General features: G+C 37.7%; 1 protein-coding gene across 4 annotated transcripts in view; it reads right to left on the bottom strand.

The window, feature by feature from the left end:
* LOC109402136 (SH3 and multiple ankyrin repeat domains protein 1) overlaps nucleotides 1–19,832 on the bottom strand; it is a 594,309-nt gene extending 574,477 nt beyond the window's left edge. For all 4 annotated transcript variants that reach the window (XM_062856236.1, XM_062856238.1, XM_062856239.1 and 1 more), the window contains exon 1: nucleotides 19,424–19,832. The gene's annotated coding sequence lies outside the window, so the exon portion shown is untranslated. The remainder of the gene's footprint in view (nucleotides 1–19,423) is intronic.
* Between the last annotated feature and the right edge of the window lie 1,423 nt (nucleotides 19,833–21,255).

Here is a 21,255-nt window from a genome sequence, read left to right as displayed (position 1 = left end):
GATTCCAATCCGATGATTGCGCAGCGCAGACAGAAAGGACGCACGTCACTTGGAAATGTCACCATCCTCCAGGCTGTTGCTTGTCGTACGGCTCGTCCAATCAATAATGGTGACGATCAGGTAGATGACCTTCGTGCCAAAACCAAAACAGAAGCGCATAAATCGTTGTCGATAAAAAAAAGACAAAACTTGCAATGACCAATCAACGTGCGGAATAAATTACCTTCGATGTAGCAGCAGCGCAGCGCGGCAATCGACCGAATGGTCGATCGATCGTGCGTTGCGATCCAAATGAGCTGTCACCGCGCACCTCGTGCGTCATCGCATCGGCTTTGCACGGATTCTTCAGAAAACCGACCGTTGGAGGGATGCTGGTCGATCGAACGGTCGTCGGTCGATCGAGCTCTCTAATCAGCGGTGGCAGGTTGTAAAAGTTGCATAATCGTGCAGCTAACCCGACGTCTCCACTAGACAGAAATGTCTTGCCATTTTGCTGGACAGATGTGTCATGACCGAAATGTTCTCTCGCTGTTTGCATGGAAAGCAGCGGTGTTGATCATTTCTGTTACGTTTTCTCTTTCTGGCAGCAAAATGGCAAGACATTTCTGTCTAGTGGAGACGTAGGGTAAGGGTAACGAAGGAAAACTGGCTGACCAAGCTCCGGCGTAGTTCACATTCTGATTAGTTGCGAAGCGGCGCGGACGACGGTCCGACCGGACAGATACACAGATGGATGAACGAAGGGTCAGCAGTCAACAAGTACCTAACCTACCTAGGTAAGGCCTGGTGAAGAGACGGATGAGACTGAGTGAGGGATGTACGAGTGAAGGATCACCGCTGTCGGGGTATGTATTTAAGGACAGACTTGTTAGAATCCCAAAATGGCCGCCACAATGGCCGACTTTGGCACCTACTCACGATTTTGAGCGCACAAATCTCTTCATAAACAAAACCAGCGCACCTGAGTTTCTTATTTTAAGCTTATTACAAGTGAGCAAGAACAGAATAATAAAGTGCACTCTTGTTTGAAGCTTGCTTCTTGAGATTTGTGCTTCTGAAGTTTTGATGCAATGTTTGAGCGGGATTTCAAGACGTTTGTCCTTAATCTTGCTAGTTTTCTCATTGCGACGCGCGGCTTACAGTCGACGGAGATGGAATTGGTTGCACGTGCTGCATAATCGATTGCATTGCTAGTATGTAGCTATGGAATGGCGCGGTTTTATAGTTTTTTTTTGCCATATTGATGAAATCGTAATAAGCAAGGTTGTTGGGTAGTTACGAGTTTCTCAGTAAAAGGCGACTTCAATGCTAAAGTTGTTTTCAAATAAGTTTTGTTAGGATGCCAATCATAATATAGGGTTCACTTTCTGGTGATTCTCTAATCTCAAACCTACCTGTTCAACAAGTTTCAATTCTTGTAGAACAGCTACAGGGGGTGGCCAGAAAGTTCAACAAACAGGAATTCTCAAATTTTGACTTTTGACCAATAATATGTACATCATTGGTACCACATTGAGCCCAATTGATTAATCTTTCGCGTAGCTAGAACCGTTCTGGTAATACACTATTTATCAGATAACCAAGTTTTGATTTGTCATTTCTTGGAAACCAGTGAACCAAATCCAAAGAACCATTGAAAAAAAGTTATGATGGATTGACAAGTTTCGGACTTTTCTCGAAAAAATGTTAATTGTTAACTTCAATGTCATTACATTTCAGTTTTGATATCTAAAGATTTGTCTACTTATGTTCTCAAGATATTTTTAATAAGATATATTAGAGCCTGTTTGGATTAAAGAAAGAACACATTTAGTATTTTGTGTGGTGTTGTAAATTTGTCTCATGTTCCTCTATATGGGTGAAAACATGAAACCGGCATAATTTTATTCGTTGTGAGAAAATATAACATTTTAATACGTCGTATACTGCCGTGAATCGCATATCAGTCCCATCTTTGCTGGATTTCCTATGCAAATGGAACAGACATGCGATTTACGGTAGTATATATTGTTAATGAATGCTCAAAATTTCATAAAACTCAATTCACTGGTTTCACTGAACATTTTTCACAAATTTGGCCATAACTCAGAAACAAGAAAAGTGCATTCCAAAAATTTAAAATTACCTTCTCAAAAATATTTGTTTTGAAATGTTTCCGCGAATTTGGGCATAATTTTTCCGGCTTTTCTTTTTGAATTTTCTCAACAGTGGAAAATTCTGACCACCCCCTGTACCATGAAGAACTGGTGAACCCTCTGCAGGTATTTATATAAAAATGTCTTGCAAAAATTCCTTGAAACATGTTATGGAATAGATAAAGCCTGTATCCGCAATAATCGGGACACAGAAATGCAGTTGTTACTCTGCAATAGATCCATTAAAATTGCTCAAATTTGGCCTAATAACACCTTCAGATGTGTTCATTTCACCTACAGAATTTCATGTGAATCGGTGCAGTACTTTTTGTTGCAGCAAAGAAAGAGCAGAATGTGTGCCATTAAATTTTGTACAGCCCCTAGTTTTGCTTGTCAGCGCTGTAACTTTTGAATTTGACAAAGAAAATGGCTGAAATTTTGAACACAAACCTCTTAATATACATTTGTTGCATAGGCAAAATTTCAAAAAAAAAAAAAATCGATGCAATATCAACAATTTTATAGTCGAAACATATATTCGGACTGAACGTGATTTTAGCCCCTCAGACAGCAATTAGTCAGCACCCTTTATTGTTTAGATTGTACTATCGAAAGTACTATACCAATAATGATCAAATTTTGCAAGCATAATATACACATAATAAACTGCCTTCTGTGAAAATTTCATAAAAATTGGCAGAGAAATTCAAAAGTAATAAATAAACAAACATCGCACATGAAAAACACGAAAAATTTTCACTAACACTTACCCCTATCAACACCAGTAGCTTTCAAACCAATTGATCAAAGTTAATGACATTTTGCAACAAAGTATCTCTAAAAGTATCATTACTGCTAACGAAATTTCATAATCATCATCACAGAACTTTGCACTGTAGCGTAAACGAACCATCTATTATGCGAATGAAAATTGGTGATTATTGTACAAAATACTTAAAACCACGTCTATTTGTTTTTCATCCACAGTTAAAAGTAGTGCATCGATTTTTATAGAATTTGGCACAGATAATAAACATACATCGAAGAGCTGTCAGTTAATTATTTGGCCAATTTTACCGATTTATTACAGAGCTACAGCCGTACTTCTGTGTCCCGATTATTGCGGATACAGGCTTTAGTGGAGTAATTTCTGCAGGAATCCAAAATACACGCAGAAAAAAAATAAGTTAAAATCACATATTTGAGGTAAATTCAAATAAATTGTCCATTTGTTCAGACCACAAAAATAAAACTGTTTGGAGCAAATAGAACATCACATTTGAAGCTAATGCAATCCATGTTTGAAACAAAAATGCATCTTCTGACAGATTATGTTAGAAATAAATTTAAATAGTTTTGTTTTTTTCTTGTGGCAGGTCGACCCTACGGAAATATTTGTTTTCCCATTAAACATATTTAGTTATTTCCTTCCCTGGAAAAAACAACCAATGCCAACATCAAGTGTACATCTATTAGCTAACATATGGTCCCGAAAACAACGGGCTTTCATGGAAACTTTTAGTGAACCTTGCCTTTTTTTGCAGGAGGAAATCTGGATTGATGTTGCAGCTGGAACTTGTGAGTTTTGTTCATGTTCTCGACGGTGGAACGGGGGGCTCCTCAATGGGTATTGTCGAAATCAATATGTAATTGCGTTATTTTTGAACATTTTATTAGTTTACCGAATGAACATGAATATTTTGGTTTCAAACGAACGAAATTTGTCTCCGTGTAATGCCTGGAGGAATACCTGTAGGAATTATTGCAAGAACAGCTTAAGGAACTTCCGGAAAAATCTGTCTAGAACGTACTAAAGAAATTCCCTGAATAAATGCAGGAATACCTGAAGGATTCTTTGGAGAAATTCGAGCAATAGTTCTGAAAAAGTTTCTGAATGTCTAGAAAAAACCCCTAGGAGAATTCTTGGCATCATTGTGAAAAAAAATGCTCCTGGAATTAAGTATTTCGATAAAACGATTGGAGGAATTCCAGAAGAAACCCATGGAAGAATTACTTGAGAAATTGCTAATAGAATTTTCGCAAGAAATCCCGAAGAACAGCTTCTGAAAAAAACAATCAGACAATATTTCTAGAGGATTCTTTCAGAAACATTTGAAGAAATATATGAATGAATACAAGCATGAACTTTTGTAGCAATCTTTGAAAGAATTTCTTATACAATACCTTGAAAAATCCAGGAGGAATTACGAAAAAAAAAATCTGAATGAACCCGTGCACCAGTTTCTAGATAAATTTATTGAGAATTTCCTGAAAAACTCTTGAAGAAGTGCCAAGAAAAATTCACGAGGAGGAATTCCTGAAAAAAATCTTAAATCATTATAAAAATCGTGCGAGAATCTTTGTTCTGTAAACAATTCAAGTATTAGTGAATACTCAGAGAATCCCCAAAGAAATTTTTTGAAGTTTTCTGAAGGTAATCCTGGATATTTTTTTTAGAAATTTTAAGATTTTTTTTTGCAAAACTCATAAAAGGAATTCCAACAAGAATGTCCTTTCCGCGATGGTTTCAGAAAAAAAACATTGGTTGAATTATAATTCATAGAGGACTTTTCTCGGAATAATTCTTAATTGATGAAGTCATTTCCTTGGGGAGTACTAATATAGGGGGCGATGATATGTGTAAACTTTGAGTAACCAGCTCTGACTTTCCCATGATAGCACTGATTTTCCTATATTTGGGACATGTATGGCATCGCCATAATAAAAGCCTATTTTATCATCTACGTGAAAAAAAGGAAGATATTGGCAGTTTTTTTTTCAGGAAAAATGTTGGCAAATCTTGTTTGATATTGTTTTTATCCTTTCTTAACGAGCAATTCTCCATACTATATTTTGATATTATTTCTGATCTTTAACATCTTATAACCATCAAACCATTATCAGTTTTTGTTCTTCAGTTATAACTGAATATGCTATTCATTAGACTTTTCCACCTACTCGGAATCCTCCAGGGATCTCACAGACATTCATTTAGAAGTTTCTTCAAGAATTCTAAAATTTTCTAAAATTCTGCATGGAAATCTCATAAGCAAATCTTCCAGATCGTGACGTAAATTTCTACTGGAAATTGATTTATTGATTTGACTGGCTTTCTCAGTCTAGGGCAATTTAAAACAACTGGATTTGTACGGATTGCGCCCGAACCGAATTTGTGGATTTGCGCCCGAAACCGGTCGACAGAAAAGGTAATTTTTTAAATCCTTGACGATTGTAAGAACGATAAGTCTTGCCTCGCGTCGCGTCTTGTGAATGTTGTATTACCTGACGTCTCTGCCAAATACACAAGGCCGGCTAATATCCCGAGACTGATAATGCCAGTTAAAACAATTGAGTGTTAACAAACCTGCAGGTATTTTTTTTAGAAACTCCTTTGAAGATTTTTACAGTCATTTTAAGATTAATTTCTGGAAGAACTTCAGGAAAAAAAAATCTCAGGAGGAATATCTGAAATAATTCCTACAAGAATCTCTTAAGAAATTCCGAAAGACGTTTCTGCTGAAAATGCAAGATCAAATAATAAAATCGTTACAGGATTTATTGCAGAGATCCCTAAAAGAATTTCTCAATAAATTTTTAAAGAAACTTTTGGGAAAATTTTCAAAGGAATCTCTGCAGGATTTCTAAAGATTCCTTTAGAGGAGTTTCCCAAGGCCGATGCAAATATTTAACTTGTTTTATGTCACCCCCCACCTCCTTCAATATTTTATGAATTTTGAAGGGGGGGGGGGGCGTAAAAATAAACATGGCTGCCCATGACTCCATTTTCAATAGAAAAAATATTTACAAGCAACTTTTTTTTGAATAGTTGAAAAAAAATTTAATTTTTCAATAGTTTTTTTTTGTTTGTATCGTATTTATTTTTGTCCCTTGCATCGCCATCCGCCTAATCATCTCCAAAAAATAACGAAGAAAGTCCATGCTGAAATATCTGAAGAAATTCCCAAAATTCTGGAGAATTCTCTGGAGATATTTTGGAAGGAAATTCCAGAAAGAATCCGAGTAGGAGTTTCTGAAAGAATCCCAGAGGAAATTTCTGAAGAAATCTCCACTGGAATCCCTGAAAAAAAAACGCAGAAGGTACTCATGAATTAACTCATAGAGGAATGTCTACAGGAAGAAATCTCAAGGAAATTCTTTAAGGAATCCCAATAGAAATTTATGAGAACATGTCGGATTCGATAATCCGGAGTCAATTTCTGAAGCGTTCCAAACATATATATCTGGCAAACGGGATGCTATAGAGAGATGATATTATGACCGATTACTAATCAAAGTTGACTTGACCAAATGTCAAAACTCAAAAATGCATTTCCATCACATATATGCTTGAGAAGCTTCAGAACGATGATCGAGTCACACAAACAACTTGGGAAACCTTTGGCAGAATTTCTAAGAAAGCTTATTGAGGATTTTCAAGAAAATTTCTGGAGACGCCATAATTACATTCTAAAGTACCGTAATCTGGGCGGAAGTTGATCACTTTTCCTCTATTTTTTTTTCAATAAAATCAGGTACAATGCAATGATTTCAAACTAATATTTTTAAAGCATGTAGTAAGTGTACCTGTATCAAGTTCCGTAACTGATTTTTTTTTACAAGAAACTGTTAATTTTTTAATGTTTCAATGGCCAAATTTGAAAACTTTCAATCCGGTGTGAAGTTAATCAACCAATAACATAACTTTCTTAGATTGGATAATTATCGAACAAGCTAAATTTGATGAAGCTGAATCTGAATAAGTTCTAAAAATTCTTACAACTGTTGTATTTTGTATGTCATAAAAAATAGAGTTTAGTAAGTTACAGGTAATGCACATGAAATGCCTAGAGATAGGCAATTTCTTGAAACACCGTCTAACTTTTGCAATAATATGCTATTTTCAAATGAAACTAGCATGTTAACATTAATTTCAACTAAAAACTAGGTTCAATAAGCCCATCATGAATGAATAAAAGTATTTTGTGAGTTATCGAAGCGTTGATGAGAGGCGATTTCTTGAAAGACAATCTTTTCACTGAGTTTCAAACTAAAAAGTTGATATTTTTATGTAACATCTAACACATTTTTCATAAAAATCTTCAAAAATTCTTCAAATGTATTCACACAATTGATTTACGACATAGGTTATTCCAACAACAGAACTGTAGTTCATCAGCCGTGGACCCCCTAGTGATCAACTTCACCCCACTGATCAACTACCCCCCCAGATTACGGTATTTAGAATTTAGAAGAATTTCCAAAGTAATCCCTGTGGAATTTCAGAAGGAATCCATAAAAAAACTATCTGACGGAATTCTTAGAGAAATTTTAAGAGGAATTCTTAAGGTAATATCTAGAGGAAGCCTTGGAGAAAATTTTCAAAGAATTACCAAAGAATTCAATAGATGTGTTTCTAAAAAAATCTTGGTAGATTTCAAGACCGAAACTTTGGAGTAATTACTGGAGGAATCAATGGAGCAATTTTTTTTAAGGAATTCATGGATGATTTCCTAGGACAAACGTTGGGAAAATTTATGGAATATTAAACTTATAAAGATTTCTGAATGAAACTTCAAGGAAAATTTCTAAGAAATCTCTGGAAGAATTCCTGAAGAAAACTTTGGAGGTGTTACTGAAAAAGTATGTAGAAAATTTTCTAATGAAATCATTGAAGAAATTTCTGGATGAATTTTGAACCTTTGATTTTCCGAAGGATTCGCTGAAAGCATTTCTGAAAAAAAATCTTGTACGGATTTCTGAATCAATGGAGGAATTTCAGAGGAATCCTTGAAAGATGTTTTAAGAAGGCTTTTGATAGAAATCCGTTGAAGGCTTTCAGAAAGGGATTCCTGGAGATTTTTCTAAAAGAATCCATGGAGTAATTTCCAAAGAAATCTAAGGAATTTTTCATGAAAGAGTTCGGATAATCAAGAAAACTTTAGAAAAATTTTCAACGGAAACTATGGATGGTCAAAAGGAATCCCTGGAAGCATGCCTGATGGAGTTCCCAGGAAAATCTCCAAAAGCATTATTGGCAAAATTTCTTAAAAGTTTTCTGAATGTAATCGCTGGACGATTTTCTGAAGATATACATTGATGGTTATCTAAATGAATCCTACAACATTTTTTAAAGAATTTCTCAAAGAAATCCTAAATGAATCACGAAAGGATTTCTGAATAAATTCATTGAGGAATTTTTGAAGCAATCCATGTAAGATTTTCTTAAAAAGTCTTTTGAGAAATTTCGGAGGAACAGCTAGTGGGGTAACCGTTGAATAAATTTCAAAAAAAAAATCCCTGTATTTAGTGACTTAAGGTATTTTCAGCAATTTTGTTTTCTTCATCACGAGGGGTTTTCATGGGCCAACTTTGCTCACCTTGTTCGTACGATTCAGTTTGTTAGGGAAATTTTTGAGGGAAACTTTGAGTTCTACGGGTTTTCAAAAACACCCCAAAACGAAGAGAATAAAGCTGCCGAACATAGCATACGTTCCTCCGTATGGGGGCGTAAAAAATCGTAGATGTTTAAATTTCAATCGCAATGCGGAATGCGGAGATGCAACGATTTGCACCCAAATTTTATATATAACTGGTTGGTTATTATTATGTATCGAACAAGCGTTGTTTCGAGTTGATATTTCAATTTATCCATACAACATTGACTCAGCCTAAATCGTTCAGGTTCGACTACAAACTTGGCCAATAGAAAAGTGCTTTTGAACAGTTGGAAAATGCTCGATTTTCAGTTGAGTCTCAAAACTAAAATATTTGTAGAAAACAAACTTGTTTTCAAATCGATTGCAAATTACTTGTATCTTAGAAACTCTTTGCCGCAACGAAACTAGAAATCTGTCATATTTTTCCTGCCTCACAAACCTATCCATCGCACCAATCCGTCTCCTTGATGGATCGACCTCGCCACAGCTGCAGCAATCTGCAAGCTTTCGCATGCGTTTGGCTATAATTCTTCTGACTCCGCACAAACCACCATCACATGCATATTGGTGGTAGGAACAGCCACAAAAACAACGTCAGATCGCAATCCATCCAATCCAATCAACCCTTACCGCTGCGCTGCTGAGGCTTGCAAGGTTGTCTCAACAGCAGCAGCAGCAATCGCAGTGGTGGGTAATAACGCGCATGCATCAACACCGATCGGCAGAACTCAAAAAACCTGTTTCTCCGCTGGCGAAGGTACCTACAACGACGACGTGATCCGCTGATCCTCCACCACCTGCACACACGCCACCGGCAGCCGTATTCCGCGGTACGGCGGCCTACTCGATCTGGACAGAGACTAAGCCGCCGTCGTCGTCGTATTTTTCACCATTCATTCGGTCGCGCGCATAAACAGCTACGGCTGATCAGGTCGTCGTCGTCGTCGATTCAATCCGGACCAAATATGGCCAGTGCCAATCAGTGGTCGCGGTTTGGTCGCGCGAAATGCCAACGCATTGAGCTAGCTGTGTGACGTTTGCCAAAAACCGCCTAAAATATGCCTTTCCCATGGGACTCAAGACTCAAGGTTTCGTCGATTTTCATAATTTGACCATTTTTGCTGATTGTAATCGTCTTCATCTAAGAGACTGTGACTTCGCATTCGATGGTTACTTGCACTGCACAGGTAGAACAGGTTGACTCCACTACTGGCTGTCGATCTGTTTGTGCTACGTTGTTGGCACAGGTGCTGCACCGATCGACCGGAGCGGTGTGTGGAAGGTGACATCATTCTTGTCGTTGGTTTTTCTAACATTACTACGATCTAACTTCTCCACCGTCGACGGTCGCGTCGTCGCACCGACGACCGACCGGTCGCTGACGGTCCCTCGGTTGCTCAGTGCATTAGGTTAGCGAGGTCCCCAACTGGCGATAGAAACCGAACGTTCCGGTTTCGCGCGGAGGCAATCGATATTATCTTTCGCGGGTAAATAGAACAGCAAACAACGTAGGTACGATTGTACGTTGTTTGGATGTTCCTGAAGTGGGTCGAAGAAAAACGTGCGACAATTTGCAACGCGCGGAGGAGCCCCCAGTAAGGCTTATCAATAACTAGGCTACCTAACCTACCTACCCATCGGCCATAGGCTAACAGGCCTACCGAAGAAACGTGCTGTTTACTGTTTGATCGAGTAAACCGTTTGAAATAGGTGGGTTTGTTTGTTGGATTGCACACAATATTATCTACTATGAACCAGCAATTGTTTAGATTCAATGTCTCGGAATAAGTATGATAAAAATCACCTACAGCAAAAGTCAGATTACATATTTGTACCTCAGGCTTGTGAATAATCGATAGTTTTGTTGTGTCTTCTGATTGTTGTTCTTCAGGCTTAGTAAATTAATGACATGTATCAGAGTCTAGAATTACACTGATATATGTTGTCCTTTACCAGGTTTGCTGGTATACCTGAAACATATTCTGCACAACCATTACCTGTTCTCTGGCTTAGTTGATAAAAGCGTCAGTCTAACAATACGGAGTCGTGGGTTTACATCCCACCAGCACGCGATTTTTTTTCCACAAATTCATCTCTCAATTTTCCAATAACAACATAATGGATCTTAAAATTACAAGTTTTTCCCGAGTGAAGAATTAACATAAGTAAAGTCGAGGTGGTAAAAGAATTCGTGTACTTGGGCTCATGGTGACAGCTGACATGGAGACCAGCAGAGAAATTCAATTCAGAGAAGCATTGTGGCAGAAAATCGAGCTCACTCCGCAGAACTCTATTATCGAGCAAAGTCGCCGTTACACGAAGTTAACTATCTACAAAACGCTGATTACACTGGTAGTTATCTATGGGCACTAAGGATGGATCCTACGTGCAGAGGACCAACGCACCTTCGGAGTATTCGAGCGGAAGGTGCTGCGTACCATCTACGGCGGAATGCAGATTGAAGACAAGACTTGAAAACGCGAATGAACCACGAGCTGCATCAGCTGCTGAGAGAACCAACCATCGTCCACACCGACATCAGGATGTCGGATAGCAACCCGATTTAAATGGTTCTCAAGAGCCATCCTGACCGATACGAGAATACGGGGAGGCGCAGCGAGCTAGATGGCTCGATCAAATGGAGGACAATTTACGGATCCTTCGCAGAGTGTGGATGGACCGAGTCAAATTGAGACGACTCCTACGTACAGCAGAAGACATTCAGACCTTAGCCTGACTGGTAAGGTAAGGTAAGGAGTAAAAATTACTTCTTTAGCTGAATGGCCCCTTGCTGAGATTATTACAGGAATTCATGCTGAGGTTTGTATGGTAGATTTCCTGCTGGGTAGATTTTTATAAGAATCCCTTCTGATATGTCCCTAAGAATTTTTCCAGGCATTCCTCCTGTGGTATCCCTAGAAATTTATTCTTAGGAATCCTTCAGAAAGTCGTTTTGGAATTCCTCCAGAAACTCTTGCTGGTATTACTTTTACAGGACTTTTCCCGGGAATTTCTAGATATGCATCCAGCGAGTTCTGTAAGGATTTCTCCAATAATTCCTTCCAGAATTAAACCATGAATTGATCCAGGAATTTTTCTTTTTCTTTTTAGAAGTTCATCCCAGGATACATTCAGAGATCCCTCTAGGGATTTCTTCAAAAAAATCTATGGATGCCTTCAGTTACTTCTCCAGAAATTATACAAACAATTTATTTAGAAATACCTTAGAGGATTTCTCAAGGATTCCTCTATAGATTTCCTATGGGGCTTCTTCTATGAATTTCTCGAAGATTCTTCCAGGATATCCTCATTTCTAAAAGAATATCTCTTAGATTTGTTTAAAAATATCTCTTGTGATTTTATTAAAAAATTGCTGAATAGATTCGTCAAGAAATCCTGTAGGGTTTTGTCCTACAATTCCTTTGGTAATTTCTGCATGAATTATTCCAGCTATTCCACTAAAAATATCACCCGGAATGTCATCAAGGATTTGGGGATTTTCTTAAGCTTCTCTAGGGATTCTTCTAAAGAGATACCACCAAAAATTTTTCTAGGGATTTTTTTGGAGTTGTTTTTCCTATTTTTTTTCCAATTACGTATTATCAAACATATATCACTATAAAGTAGGCTCACGACATTGTGGCCTTCGGGCTCCCATGTTTGTAAATCCGGCCCTGAATATTACTATGAAGATGATGCAGCACAGTTAGCATGGAGGGATGGAAAAACTCACTTGCCAAGAGTTACATTAACTTTCCACTATGTCAGTTAAGAAGCATGATGTCTAAAAATAGTGTGTAGATTAGTGCATGGAGGAGTTTTGTTTTGTAATTTTCTCTTAAAAAAATCCGAATAAAGTAAGGGCCGCACACGCATACCAAGGCCGTGAGAGAGCTATTAGGCGACTCTCTACGCAGTCTCTAGCGAGTTCAGTACGCGTGTGCAACCTTTACTTTCTTCGGCAAACTATCATACAATAGTTTGGGTAAACTGTTATGCTAAATTGAAAGGAGGAGGAATGACTTTTGCAAAAAGTTTCTGGATCAGGAGATGGCTAAGAATTTGATAAATATAGAAAGTACAGAAACGGTAGTCATTAATCATGGTCTGCAGACAACCAGGAGTCGCATAAGGATGCACGCATTATAGGGTGACTAGCAACTTACAGATTTTGGTTTCCCGGATTTCTCCCATATCCTCTATAGAGAATTTAAAATTCGATTACGAAATGAAATCCGTTCCTATGGTTATCTGACTTTTGAAGGAATTGTTGAAGGAACTGTTGGAGGAATACCAGAGGAAAATCATGAAGAAAATCTAAAGATGAATCTTGGGGGAAACCAGCTAAAGCTCTTGTAGGATTCCAAAACAAAGTCATGGACGGTTTCCAGAAGAAATTTTTGTTCCCATAAATAACTCCCACAGACATTTCAAAAGGAACTGCTGAAGGAATCTCAAAAGTATATTCCGGGGGAAATCGGAAAAATATGGAAGGACTCCTGTAGGAACTTACAGAGGAAACCCCGGAGAAACTCCTGGAGGAATTTCAGAACTTGCATTTGTTTGATTCTGAGTGGGAACTTCTGAAGCAATTTAAAGCGAATCTCTTGGATAAAGCTCATAAAAATCTCTATAGGAATTCCAATTCCTGGTGGTGTTTTCTACTAGGTTAAGCCTTAGAATTGGCATTTTTTACGTTCCAATAAAAAAACCTCCTTAAATAACTGTACATTTGTGTAACTGTTAAAACACTTCCACAATTCCATCATTTCTCCTTAGTGTGCACATAAAAGCCAAATTTACACCAGGATTGGCACAGTATGTTTGATGATTATTGAACTAAAAATAAAAGTATTAAAACTTTTAGTGGAAAGAAACCTTAAATCATAGTCATTGCACTACCTAAGGAAAAATATTTCTACAAAAATAACCAGAGGATCTACCAACCGTATAATACTCGGCAATCATGAAATTCCAGTTTCACTTTATTCGCTTTTTTTTTTTTGAAAATTTAGTATAAAACAATGAAAAAACCAAGAAAAAAAACAATTAGTGGTGAATAAGAATCCCCGTAGAGCATTGTCAGCAAAAGTGGAATGATTGTTATGTTCTTAACAACTCAATAGGCAGTCATCTTCTACTCCATAAAATAATTAAAATATAAAAAGCAAATTTCGTTGAACAAACAACACGCTGGGCAGATTACTCATGAAGATTTTAAAATCGACTTTTCAAAAGAGCGTAAATGATTTTGACTATGTTAGCTTCATTCAAAGTTGCGGATAGCATTTAATATTTTCCACGTAATTATCAGATACTACTAGGCAGAGAAGCTGCACTTCTTTTGAGTAGCATCGGAAACATGTACACTATAAAGCAGAGAGGACATTTTCAACGTATATGACGTTAGTTTTTAACCTCATTGTATTAAATCTTGTAAAGTCTTTTAGGAATATATATCAACTCATATAAGGTATGACTTCATCACGAATAACGACATTCTGATGTTATATTGCGATAAACATAGTAACTTATTCTCATAAGCGTGCGAATGAATTCGCAAAGCGTAAAACGAATTCGGATAACTACGTACTGTGCTGATTTTACGACTTCACTTGGCACTTTCTATTATTATGACAGTATAACACGCATAGACGTATGTATAAAATCGCAAACATGTAAAAATAAACCCGTCAAGTATGCACGAAAATTTACATAAGCGTAAATCATTCATGTTGCCATTATGCGATTTCATAAATGATAACAATGAAAGAGCCGCTGTTTGTCTGTGAGTACAATACACAGCGACGAGAAAGTAAAAAGTGGACAGCCGTCAGAACGGTTTCTAAGCTATCCCATTTCCGGAGAAATTCGCGAGAAGGTCGTAACTGACAAAATGTACACAATTTAAGTGTTCACGCAGAAAAAAAACTATGGTTAAATCAAAAATATTTGAGGTAAATTCAAATAAATAGTCAATTTGTTCAGGCACTGTTTGGAGCAAATCGAACGTCACATTTGAAGCAAGTGCAATTCAAGTTAGAAACAAAAATGCATCTTCTGACAGATGATGTTAGAAATAAATGTGAATATTTTTGTTTTTTTTTTGTGGCGGGTCGGCCCTACGGAAATATTTGTTTTCCCATTAAACTTATAAAGTCACTTCCTTCGCTGGAAAACCCATCTCCCATGTTGTACTTTCAATGCCAACATCTTGTATACATCTATTAGATAACATATGCTCCCGAAAATAACGGGATTTCGTGGATACTTTCGGTGAAACTTGCCTTTTTTGCAGGAGGAAATCTTGTTTGATGTTGCAGCTGCAACTTGTGAGTTTTGTTTATGTTCTCAACGGCGGAACGGGGGGCTCCTCAATGGGTGCTGTCGAAATAAACGTGTAATTGGATTAGTTTTAAAAATTAAAATTTTAGATTTAAATGTTTTATCAGTTTACCGAATAAACATGAATATTTTTGTTTCAAACAAACGAAATTTGCCTCCGTGTTCAAAAGAGTGTAAAGATGCTAGATTTTCCTACTAAATACTCACAAACTTTCCTTGATATCACTTTTCTAACTATTGAAAATCACGGGTTGACTGCAAGGCGTAATTCCATTCTATTTATGTCGCACGAATCTAAACAAGAATTACGCCTTCCACTCCGGTATTTTGTTTACGAAAGTAAAAGGCAAATCCGAAATCACAACGTAAACACGGCGATAGTGAAAGACGAATCTGAATGCAGAACATAACACGGCGAAAGCAAATGGCGAAAATCTGACAAAATCAAAAACAAGGCGGATAGTAAAAGGCTATTCTGAAATTTATATCGATTCAGGACGTACAGTATTGGGTGTTTAGCATTATCGAGTATCGATTCGGGCACAATAAAATAAATGCTATTTTTAGTGCAAAAATTACCAAATTCGTACTGCATTCTTGAAAAAATTAAGAATATGTGTCAGAATTGTGTAATTTAAACTTGTTAATGTTGTATTACTATATTCGCGCCCTATTCGCGAATTACTCCGGATTTGTTTTCGTGATAGCCAAGTAGTAGTAGTAAAAACTAAGCACAATATCTCACTCCGTCGTATTTAACTCTAGCTAGGTAAAAATCAAACACATCTGAACATATCCTGAGGTGAATTAGAACGTCATGATAATTTATCTGCCTATTCCATAATTAGTGTTTGGTGTCTAATGTTAAGTGCGAATCTTAAATCAAAATATCAAGCTTGACATTGAAAAGATAAACATTTTTTTTGCGTATATGTGTTATTAAATCGAGATGCTACATTACATCGAAATAGTGCACATCTAATTCGATTAGGATATAGGTAGCTTAAAATTTAAAATGGTTTTTCGCCAGTTTTTGAACACTACTCAAATGTTGAAAAGTTTCTGATTTTTTTTTAATCGAACTAAAATAACTCTTGCGTAATGTAAACGTTTGATGTTAAAAATGATATATTCATTTAAAAAATTCCATACTTTCATTATGTAACCATGATGCATTTGTTGAATACTAGCATAAACGAAACTTTTTTTCTTTTTTTATTCTTTATTAAAATGATTTTTCTCCGTAGGAAGGTAATAAGCTAAACTGTTAGCAAGACTGCCCAAATTTTTTCACTTTACCTAATCGTGCATTTCAAGTGGTTTCAGGGGCGTTCTAATAGTGTTCCAGAGGGCTTCAGTAATGTTCCAAGGGGGTTTCAAGGAGTATCACAGGCGTGTTCCAGGGGCTTTCAAAAGCGTTCCATGGTATTTCAGGCGGTTTCATGAGTGTTCTATGGGTTTTGGAAAGGCATCACAGAGTTCCAGTGGTGTTTCGTTGGGTTTCAGAGGCGTTCAAGGGGATTTGTCTCTGATATTACATGATATTTTAAAGCAGCTTGAAACCCTTTTCAATATTCTCTAAAACTTCCTGGAAATCTTCCTGAATCCTACCTGAATCTCTTTGAACAGTGCTACAAAAGTTCATCTCATTCATGTGAACATTATCAAACATATCTTTTCAGTCAGTTTTGCCTCTAGTCATGTTTAAAACGATTCCATTCAACCGGAGATCCTTTTAAATGAGATGCAATTTCTTGTCGTTTGAATGAATAGTAACTCAAATAACTAGCTGGACACATGAAACCCTGAAAAATTCCGTCAGACTGAAAAATTGCCAAGTGTCGGATCAATGTTGGGTCAAAGTTTGCTGAATGTGGTTGCACAAATTAAAAGTGCATAAAATAATCTACAAAAAGAAGTTTCAATGTTATGTTTGGAGAAGTGTTAAAAAAATGACCCCTTAAGATATTACAATAGCAAAACAATATCAGACAAGATTCGTCGACCTCTTTCTCTAAAAAAAAACTGCCAGCACCCAGCATTAAACCTTTGGCCTAAGGATTCGCTGGCGGCGATGCTTACCACTCAAGTGTTGCCCGCTGTTCTGAATATTAGGGGAGTAAGACCATAAGATTCCCCATTTTCACTGCTCAGTAAAGGGCTCATTCCAATTCAATAACCTTTAGCCAACTCCAGGCCCAGATTAAGGATTGTGGGCGCCCGGGGTCGGAGCGAATGTGGAGGCCCCTCGGAGGCACAAATGTGATGAGCAAAAAAAAAATAATTTCTTTGTTTTTGAACAATTAAGTTAATGTTTTGCAAGCATAAACGAATTTTATGGGGGCCCCTAAAATGTGGGGGCCTGGGGCCCTGGCCCTTTGGCTTCCCTTAGATCCGGCCCTGGCCATCTCCATAGGTATATGCATTCCATTTCGTTCGGGCGAACTACATTTGTTCTTATGTAGAAATTTTCAGTTATTTTTTTTTGTTTTCAATCTTTTCGAGTTATCTGCAAAATTTATGAAAAATAAACAATATCCTGTAAATCTTACTGGAATACTCATATATTAATTCAATTACAAACCCCATAAGGTATTGGCTCCCTTAAGGGTTCCCTTAATTATTAAGCATGTGGCTCCCATTGTCATCCTGTTTCTTATTTTTTAATTTTTTGTTTGAAGTGAGCACGCATGGAACCAAAAAGAACGGAATCAATCGATGCCTTTGTTTTCGAATAGGATGAATTTGGGAGCATAATACTTGTGCCACTCTTTCCCCTTTTATGATTATTCATTCTCTATTCAATGCAATGTTTGATATTTTTTTTGTTTCATGGATAAATCAAAACAACCCAAAAACTGAGGAATCTTGTTTTTTTTTTATTCAGATTTGAACAAGTTTGACAGTGAGTTGGTTAAATGGAACCATTATTACTCATCGCTGTGGGTTTCCTGTTAGCCTAGTGGTTAAGGCTATGGATCTCCAATCCGGAGACGGCAGGTTCGATTCCCGTTCCAGTCGGGAAAATTTCCTCGACTCCCAGGGCATAGCGTATCATTGTCCTTGCCTCACAATATACAAATTCATGCAATATCATACAAAGCAAGCCCTTCAATTAATAACTGTGGAAATGCTCAAAAAACAGTTGAAGTTGAAGAGAGACAGACCAAGTTCCAGTGGGAAAGTAGAGCCATAAAGAAGAAGAAGCATATAACTCATCGTTGATGTTGTTATAACTTTGCCCAAAACTGCCCATACTCGCATAGTCGACGTAGCGTAACTGTAGTTTTCAACACACTTTTAAAACTCAACAATGAATAATGCAAAGTTTAAGATTATTTCACGTTGACATCTAACTAGGGGTTAGATCATGTGCTCTTTTGAATGAAACTGGTGATAATTATGCACATGCGATAGTTTTTAGCTTATGAATGCTAACATTATCAATGGTGGTTACGTTGACTTTGCGAACATGGGCAGTCAAGTTCTTAAATTTTCGTAAATCCATGAATCAGCTTTTTTAGTGATGCTCAGATAATTCCATGTTAGGGTAAATGTACCAATAGTGGTGCTATTAGTAGCTCCTTGTAGTAAAATAATTGAATAAAATTGATAAAACCACAAAATAAAAAGGCTGAAAACGTTAATCGGTAGTTTTTCACATAAACTTTCTAGAAAAAATGCAGAAACTATTGTTTATTTCAGTTTTTGCTAATAATTCACTTGCACCAACTATAGGTACACGGTTCCTATTATGGAGGTAAAATTTAACATTGGTTCCTATAGTGGCGCATTCCATTGAATTCTTATGGGACCCACCACTATGGGAACACTACCACCACTATAGGTGCAAAAGAGCAAAAAAAATTAAGGAAAATAATTGTTTTAAAAAGGTTTTTCGGCAAATCTTGAACACAAAACTGAATTAATGTTAGTATTTAGGTATGATGCATCTATTAAAAATGTAATTTGCAAGCTTTTTGGTCAAAATGGTGCTAAATTGCCACTACCACCACTATTGGTACTACCTCCACTAAGGGAGCTTTTACCCTATGAATCTGCATGCCAAACTGAGCCAAAATCCAAATTTTCATGGACTTTAGTGCCCGGGAACCTATTTAAAAATCAGTTTGAACTGCGTATGGGAGCGATTTGTCGAATTACCCCTCGTCGCATTTTGTACTGGACGGAGCTGTCAAGCAGTTGCCCAACTGTCAAAAGGCGACTTCAAAAAATCTCTTTGAAATTGATTTTACGTATCAAAATAAAGTGCTAAAAATCATGAAAAAAAATGGTAGTGGCTCAGAGAAAGGTGCTCTTTCGTATAAAATTAAAAAATCAATACATTTTATAAAATTTAAAAACCTAATTGACATATGGTAGTTTATCACGAAATTTTAGGAAACATTCTTTTTTATTTAGATAAGTACTTTAAGAAAATAGGAAAAAAGTTATGAGTCGTATGCTTAGGTTCTAGGAATATATAGCAATAAATCAGAAACCTACCTGATTGTTTACAGCCGATTGTGCTTTCAAGTGCTCTTGTTTCTTATTGTAACTCGTTGGAAAGCGTATGATAACCAGTTCCTGGTGTGTTATCTGACCGATGTCAACTTCTATTGAACTCCGCTACTGGCTACTGTTCACCTGTTCTGATGACTCGTTCAAGAGTATTCCACTAAAAAAACGCCTTCTTTTTCTTCTCAAACAGCTATGCGCAGCCTTTTCTTCTCGATCACCAGATATCTAGGTATCAGTAATGAATTTAATCATAAATCATCTCCATCACGGTTCACTTGATTGCATTTCCGTATAACTATCTCAACTGCGGTACACAAGCGGCTCACCAGAGGCTTAAGCCAACCTTCGAATCAATTCACCTTTTTTTCTTCCAAATAGCAGCACCCGGTTGTTTCGCATCGCATCGAAGTAGTCGTCGTAACCGCTCCTCACGGCATGCCAAATTGACGTAAAGCCGAATAATGGCCAAATTTCACTCTCGTTAGCCCGAGGGGCAATTTTTCATCATTTTTGCCGAGCAGAGCAGCCTAGCCGGCTAGGAAAACCTTTTTTCTTCTTGCATTGCCACTAATCACCCCGAAAATATGCACGCAGATTATTCAACACTGGCTCCCCACAGAGTGTAAACGCGTTATGGACCCTTTCCGGCCATATAACTTTTCTTTGCTTCGTTTCCTCTGGGGATTGAACTCACGGCACACTCCGTTGCGATGATTGCGCGTCTGCGATCCGTACTAAGTAGGCGCGTCGCCTAATTGAAGCACTTTTGTTTTAAAGGATTCGGAATTCCACTTGGCAGGCACCCCCTCATTCACTCACTCGGTTTCATTGTGGAAGCTGGCTGAAGTGTTGTCAAAAGGCACCGCAGCCACCAACGTTATCGTCGCTGCTGTATCGCAGCACTTCTTCTCTCTTCATCAAGCACACTCACAAAGCCGACCAAAACATCCGAGTTATTGATTATTTTCTTCTCGGCGCAAACATAACGGTATCGGTTTGTGTTTGTGTCTGCCCGTGTTTTCGACCAGACACGAAATTTTCTTCACACTTTGCACTGTTTTCGAACTCGCCCGGAGATAGTCAGCAGAATTTCTCGAACTGTTGTTGTAATCCACCACTCACTGCTTCCCCGGTAATCCAGTCGGAATTGTGCAAACTCTTCTTTTCTTTTCCGGTTCGCGTTCGAAATCCACTTTTCGGGCTATAATTGAATTTGATTTTCCTTCATCTGACACGGATTTTTCGTGCTAAAAAGGGACGAAGGAATCCTTTAACCACCGTTCACCAACACTTGAGCGCGCCCCGAGACCGCAGTAGGCACTGACGAGCCTTGCTGTTTGCACAGAAGCTCTTCGCTCGGAACAAAGTGCACGCATGTGCACTAGTGTGCGCTACAGTGAGAGCACAGGATGCACACTAGGGTGGCACAAGATAGAAAGTGACAAATAGTTACTTTGGGGCCTCAAAATCAAAAGTTCTAGAAATAAACATCTCAATCAGAGGTTACACGTATCGATTTGATGAAAAATGGGCCAATAAATTGTATGTAATTCATTAACTATTATTCATGACGCCCTAATCAATCATTCTATGGGTAATCAAGTCAACTTTTTTGACACTTTTTTCCATTATGGGACACCCTAAACTGCACACCCTCGCACACACCAGCAACCGAAACGGAACACTCCCGAGACGGACCGGGACTGCCACCGGGAAACTCACCCTCCACACGGTTATCATCAGAGTCACATCATCATCATCGATGATGATCTAGTTGGGCGACGAAGCACGTTCCAGCCGAGGAGCGGTAGAATCAC

Source organism: Aedes albopictus, chromosome 3, assembly GCF_035046485.1.
Source record: "Aedes albopictus strain Foshan chromosome 3, AalbF5, whole genome shotgun sequence".
NCBI lineage: Eukaryota > Metazoa > Arthropoda > Insecta > Diptera > Culicidae > Aedes > Aedes albopictus.
This window is presented reverse-complemented; position numbering and strand designations above follow the sequence as displayed.